Below are 7,497 nucleotides of genomic sequence, written 5' to 3' on the forward strand. Positions count from 1 at the left end.
AGAGACCCAGCCAAAGGTGGTGGAACCGGATCCCCTGCCAACGACTAAACAGCCGTAGTGGATCCAATCCCAGAGACCCAGCCAAAGCCAGTCCCAGAACCAGAACTGGCAATGCAACCAGCACCAGAACCATTGCCAGCACTGAGTCCAGCGCTTGCAAACCCGTCTACAACTCCAATGCCAGAGGGCACCAGCGAGCCTGAACTGGCGGAAGCAGCAGATAACCTTACCCAAGAGGCTCAGCCAGAGCCTGAAATACCACATAGTGCACCCGCGGACAGCGGTTCACAGTCAATGGAAACAGCCCCAGCACCTGCATCGCTTCCAGAGGGACCAAGCCCCAGTCCACAGTCCAAGGAGGAACTGATGTCTCCAGCATCAAGGGAACAGTTCCAGGCCGAGCAGGAAGCAGATGACAGCCTTCAGAAAGCTTGGGCGGCGGCACGGAGCACCCCACCGCCTCTCAGCTCTTCTAACCGATCCCGGTTGGTTGTAGAACAAGGACTTTTATACAAGGAGACTCTTTCTGGTGAGCACCAGGAAGACTGGCATCCTCAAAGACAGTTGGTAGTTCCCACTAAGTATCGGGTAAAGCTCTTGAGCTTAGCCCATGATCATCCCAGTGGCCATTCTGGGGTGAACAGAACCAAAGACCGGTTGGGGAAGTCCTTCCACTGGGAGGGAATGGGCAAGGACGTTGCTAATTATGTCCGGTCTTGTGAGGTGTGCCAACGAGTGGGAAAGCCCCAAGACCAGGTTAAAGCCCCTCTCCAGCCACTACCCATAATTGAAGTCCCATTTCAGCGAGTAGCTGTGGATATTCTGGGTCCTTTCCCAAAGAAGACACCCAGAGGAAAGCAGTACGTACTGACTTTCATGGATTTTGCTACCCGATGGCCGGAAGCAGTACCCTTAAGCAACACCAGGGCTAAAAGTGTGTGCCAGGCATTAGCAGACATTTTTGCCAGGGTAGGTTGGCCCTCCGACATCCTTACAGTTTCGGGAACTAATTTCCTGGCAGGGACCATAAAAAACCTGTGGGAAGCTCATGGGGTGAATCACTTGGTTGCCACCTCTTACCACCATCAAACCAATGGCCTGGTGAAGAGGTTTAATGGAACTTTGGGGGCCATGATACGTAAATTCATAAATGAACACTCCAATGATTGGGACCTAGTGTTGCAGCAGTTGCTTTTTGCCTACAGGGCTGTACCACATCCCAGTTTAGGGTTTTCACCATTTGAACTTGTGTATGGCCGCGAGGTTAAGGGGCCATTACAGTTGGTGAAGCAGCAATGGGAGGGGTTTACGCCTTCTCCAGGAACTAACATTCTAGACTTTGTAAGCAACCTACAAAGCACCCTTCGACACTCTTTAGCCCTTGCTAAAGAAAACCTAAAGGATGCTCAGGAAGAGCAAAAGGCCTGGTATGATAAACATTCCAGAGAACGGTCCTTCAAAGTAGGAGACCAAGTCATGGTCTTAAAGGCGCTCCAGCCCCATAAAATGGAAGCATCGTGGGAAGGACCATTCACGGTCCAGGAGCGCCTAGGAGCTGTTAACTATCTCATAGCCTCCCCCACCTCCAACATAAAGCCTAAGGTATACCATGTTAATTCTCTTAAGCCCTTTTATTCCAGAGAATTAAACGTTTGCCAGTTTACAGCCCAGGAAACAGATGACGCGGAGTGGCCTGAAGGTGTCTACTACGAAGGAAAAAAGGATGGTGGCGTGGAAGAGGTGAACCTCTCCACGACCCTTGGACGTCTGCAGCGACAGCAGATCAAGGAGCTGTGCACAAGCTTTGCACCAATTTTCTCAGCCACTCCAGGACGGACCGAACGGGCATACCACTCCATTGACACAGGTAATGCTCACCCAATTAGAACCCCACCCTACCGGGAGTCACCTCATGCCCAAACTGCTATACAAAGGGAGATCCAGGACATGCTACATATGGGTATAATCCGCCCCTCTAACAGTGCATGGGCATCTCCAGTGGTTCTAGTTCCCAAACCAGATGGGGAAATACGCTTTTGCGTGGACTACTGTAAGCTAAATGCTGTAACTCGTCCTAACAACTATCCAATGACACGCACAGATAAGCTATTGGAGAAATTGGAACATGCCCAATTCATCTCTACTTTAGACTTAACCAAAGGGTACTGGCAAGTACCACTAGATGAACCCGCTTAGGAAAGGTCAGCCTTCATCACCCAGGCAGGGGTGTATGAATTCAATGTACTCCCGTTCGGGTTGCAAAATGCACCCGCCACCTTCCAAAGACTTGTAGATGGTCTCCTAGCGGGATTGGGAGAATCTGCAGTTGCCTACCTCGATGATGTGGCCATTTTTTCTGATTCATGGACAGAACACCTGGAGCACCTGGAAAAAGTCTTTGAGCGCATCCGGCAGGCAGGACTAACTGTTAAGGCTAAAAAGTGTCAAATAGGCCAAAACAGAGTGACTTACCTGGGGCACCAGGTGGGTCAAGGAACTATAAATCCCCTACAGGCCAAAGTGGATGCTATCCAAAAGTGGCCGGTTCCAAAGTCAAAGAAACAGGTCCAATCCTTCTTAGGCTTGGCCGGATATTATAGGCGATTTGTACCACACTACAGCCAAATCGCCACCCTGCTGACAGACCTAATCAGAAAGAAACAGCCAAATGCAGTTCAGTGGACTGATGAGTGTCAAAAGGCCTTTCACCAGCTTAAGGCAACACTCATGTCTGACCCTGTGCTAAGGGACCCAGACTTTGACAAACCGTTCCTAGTAACCACAAATGCGTCCAAGCGGGGCGTGGGAGCAATTTTAATGCAGGAAGAACCGGATCAAAAATTCCATCCTGTCGTGTTTCTCAGCAAGAAACTGTCTGAGAGGGAAAGCCACTGGTCAATCAGTGAAAAGGAATGCTACGCCATTGTGTACGCACTGGAAAAGCTACGCCCATATGTTTGGGGACGGCGTTTCCAACTACAAACAGACCATGCTGCGCTACAGTGGCTTCATACCGCCAAGGGGAATAACAAAAAACTTCTTCGGTGGAGTTTAGCTCTCCAAGATTTTGATTTTAAAATACAAGACATTTCGGGAGCTTCTAACAAAGTGGCTGATGCACTCTCCTGGGAAAGTTTCCCAGAGTCAACTGGTTAAAAATTGTTCTTGGAATGGAACATATTGTTAGTTTTTATATAATCAGTAGTATGTCTAAAGGTACATGTGTCTTATTAACTCTGTTTTCTCCTAGAGCTCCAGGAAGAAATCACAGCCAGTGTGGAACCGGACGTCCAACACTATCTGTGATTTGGGGGGCATGTCATAACTATAAAGGGAAGGGTAACAGCTCTCCTGTGTACAGTACTATAAAATCCCTCCTGGCCAGAGACTCCAAAATCCTTTTACCTGTAAAGGGTTAAGAAGCTCGGGTAACCTGGCTGACACCTGACCCAAAGGACCAATAAGGGGACAAGATACTTTCAAATCTTGGGGGGGAAAGGCTTTTGTTTGTGCTCTTTGTTTGGTTGTTGTTCGCTCTTGGGACTGAGAGGGACCAGACATCAATCCAGGTTCTCCACATCTTTCTAAACAAGTCTCTCATATTTCAAATTTGTAAGTAAACAGCCAGGCAAGGCGTGTTAGTTTTTATCTTTGTTTTCTCAACTTGTAAATGTACCTTTTACTAGAGTGTTTATCTCTGTTTGCTGTATTTTGAACCTGAGGCTAGAGGGGATCCTCTGAGCTCTTTAAGTTTGATTACCCTGTAAAGTTATTTTCCATACTGATTTTACAGAGATGATTTTTACCTTTTTTCTTTAATTAAAAGCCTTCTTTTTAAGAACCTGATTGATTTTTCCTTGTTTTTAGATCCAAGGGGGTTGGATCTGTATTCACCAGGAGTTGGTGAAAGGAAGGAGGGGGGATGGTTAATTTCTCCTTGTTTTAAGATCCCAGGGGGGTTGGAACTGTATTCACCAGGAGTTGGTGGAAGGAAGGAGGGGGGATGGTTAATTTATCCTTGTTTTAAGATCCAAGGGGTTTGGATCTGTATTCACCAGGGAATTGGTGAATGTCTCTCAAGGCTACCCAGGGAAGGGAATTAGCTTTGGGATGGTGGCAGCGGACCAGATCTAAGCTGGTAGTTAAGCTTAGAAGTTTTCATGCAGGCCCCCACATTTGTACCCTAAAGTTCAAAGTGGGGAAGCAGCCTTGACAACTCCATATACACAACTTTCAAAAAATACTGTTTGCCTGGCACTGCTAATGACTCCTCTTCTTCCCTGCCACCACCACCAGTCTACCAGGGCTATGCTGGGAACACACTCTATATAGCATCAGCACTGAGTACACGTCTTGTAATCAGCTCTCTATTCTTACAGTGCATATTTTCCCATGGGATGTAGAGGAAGTCTCCATGTTTGAGTGAAGCGAGTCTGGGCAAAGCGCTGAAGAATATAAACTAGACAAAGCACAATCTGGCCCTGGACTAGATGATCTAGCAGGGCCTTTTCCAACTCAAAGCACAGGTGTAAACCAGGTTAGCTCCACTGACTTCTGTGCAGAAGCTAGGCTGACTTACAGTAGCTGAGGATCTGCTCCTAGAAGGCTGTGACAGAGCCAGAAGTCTAGGGATGGTGGAGAGGTTGGTGCACTAGGGGACGTATCTTTTCATGTGCTGTATTTTTATACCTGCCTACTGTATTTTCCACGCCATGCATCTGATGAAGTAGGTTCTAGCCCACGAAAGCTTATGCCCAAATAAATTTGTTAGTCTCTAAGTGTGCCACAAGGACTCCTCATTGGTTTTTTTTAGGGGACGTGGAAGAGAGAGGTTCTCCCTTGCCCTGCACCTTGTGTTATCAGTTGTCCCCCCCCCACGCAAAGGTGGGTTTCAAATGCTACTAAATCAGAATGGTAACTATTGCATCCACTTTTCCCTGGGCCTGTAGCAGTACAAGAATCTGGCCCAGGTTATTTTGGGCCAGTAGCAGCACAAGGTCATGAAGACTAGGACCAGGAGTGAGCCAAAGCAGAGGCCCAGGATGAGGTGAAGGGGAACGCTGGGTCAACTTCCGCAGTAAACAATCCTCGTCTGGGATTGTATTGCAGTTGAGAGGGCTGCCTGTTCCATAGCCTCACGTATGATGTTGATTCAAGGTGACAGGCTCAGCAATTTGCTATTGAGAAATTTTTGTGATGTCAATGGACGCTTTATGCTTTTACAGCCTGAGATCCTTTTATGCAGATGGGACTAATGCTTGGCTTCCTCCATTATCTGATAAACTGTATGTATTCTAAGCCACAGAGACTTCCTTGTCTAACTCCCCCCTCTGCGAGGCAGCTGCTCCATGGAAACCCAGGTGTGGTCATTCAAACACACAGATTCAGCCAAAGTACAGTAGCACCAAGAGATATTAATAGAGACCAGAGGAGATAGATGAAAACAAAGTCCAGAAGACAACTTGTCTGCCTGACTTCAGTGCGGCTGCCTGGGTGTAAATGAATTGGATTTTGCCCCAAATTTGCACCCCAGCTTTTCAATACATGTAAGATTCTGTTTTGCCTTATGATGATGATGAGCGTCTTAAAACAGAGTTCTGCTTTCAGCTACACTGGTATCAATTGGAGTAACCCCACTGAAGCCAGCAGTGTCAGTGAAAGTACAATTTGGCTGCAAGTTTATAAATCAGGAGTGGGTGGGGTTGTGTATTGCTGTCAGGTCTCTAGAAAAACAGACTTATCTTGATGAAACCCTGATACCATAGGAAGCGGAACAAGTGGAATAAACCAGAAGTCATGCTCCACTAATGCCTTGCCCATGATGCATAACTCTCGATGCCATTTGACAAAAGCCAGGTTACTTAATAGTACCAGTCAGTGTCGCTGGCACTAACATGGGAAAACTGAGAGCAGCATGCATTTTACCTTGATAGATAATTGGATTCAGCCACAGACAGAATTGGTGTCGCTCCCTGGAAGTCAACAGAGTGACATTGATTTACACCAGCTGAGAATCTGGCCCAAAGAGTCGATCCCTTTACTCAAGACTTTCTGCTTCCACAGTCTGGAAGCACCTTGTTCCTTGGGGATTGCCAATGGCTGACACAAGTATTGGCTGTGATCGGCCGTAAAGGAAGCAGTGGTATAGTCACCTCTCCACACTGAAGAAAGGTTCATGGCAGTATAAAGGGGGTGCTAGAGGAGGACTATAAGGAGAAGGAAAAACCAAGCTTCTGTGAAGCCAAATCATAAAACATAGCAGGAAGTCTGTGGGTTTTTAACATATCCCATGGCAGCTGGTTCCCTGCCCCTCTGGGAGGATCTGATCTGCTTTCAGGCTGGCTACTGTACTAAGCCAGTTCAGTTTGGTTCTGATGATGTTAGATTATTCTGCTTTCCTCCTATAAAGGGCAGAGAGAACCTGCTGGGGCAAGGGATCACTTTGATTTATTGTGGGTTTAAATGTAGCTGCTGGAGCCAGTGGGGACCAACCCCTACCCTGGGATAGGATTACAAAAGGCCAATACCCATGCCTGGTGATGAGCCAAGAAATAAAGATGACAATCTTATCCGTACTCCTGGATGCCACAGCTTTATTGCAGAGAAATGTGTGGTCCATTTGGCTTAGCATGATAGTGATCAGAGAGCCATAAAAAACCCACCTTGATCATTATCTAAATATGAAACAAGGAGTCTTCTTCTAACTCATGGCCCAGGTCTCCTCTCATTGGCCCAGGTGTGACTCCCACTGAAGAGAGTCGTATACCAGTGTCCCTGTGGATTTGGGAAAGGGCTCTGTGAAAGAGAGTTTACCCTCTTCTGCCCCACCAATAGATCAGATCAATGAACAAATCAAGTGCAATACAGTTCCCAAAGCAGAGGACTATTTTACAGTAGTTGCAGGCAGCAGCACATGCTGAAATCCTCTGCAAATTAATAGGTTTAATCCTTCATTGTGGTTTTTATGGTTAGGAAAATGCTGGATAAGGCCTAGGTCCTGCAAACACACTTGCTTTGCCCTATTGACTTCATTGGGACTATTCCCACGCATAAACTTAAGCATGTGCCTAAATGTCGACAGGACTGGGACCTGGCTTTGGACTCGCTAAGCCACAGTGGGTCACATGCCTATTCTAAATTGCACCAGTGAAAATCAGGAGTAACGGCATTGATATCACAGCAGTGTACCCGCGAGAAGAATCAAGTCTTAAATTAAAAACAATAAAGAATAAAATACTCCATTAAAGTGTTACCAGTTTGCGCAAATAAACATTCCTGACGTAGGGAGGACACGACTAAGCTATGCTACCAACAGGAAATGTGTAATGGTCTTTCCCACTACGCTTGTTTCTATGCTCTCTAGCTCCTCTGGGCAGAGTGAGAGCGGAATGAGCTTGCAGTGAAGGGGGAGGCTGTTAATTTTGCCTGGGGAGTGAATGAGGCTCATTGAGTCTCAGTGGGAAGCTCTGTGCTTGCCTTAATTTTGTGCCACTAAAT

The sequence above is a fragment of the Emys orbicularis genome, chromosome 4, assembly GCF_028017835.1.
Source record: "Emys orbicularis isolate rEmyOrb1 chromosome 4, rEmyOrb1.hap1, whole genome shotgun sequence".
Classification (NCBI taxonomy): Eukaryota; Metazoa; Chordata; order Testudines; family Emydidae; genus Emys; species Emys orbicularis.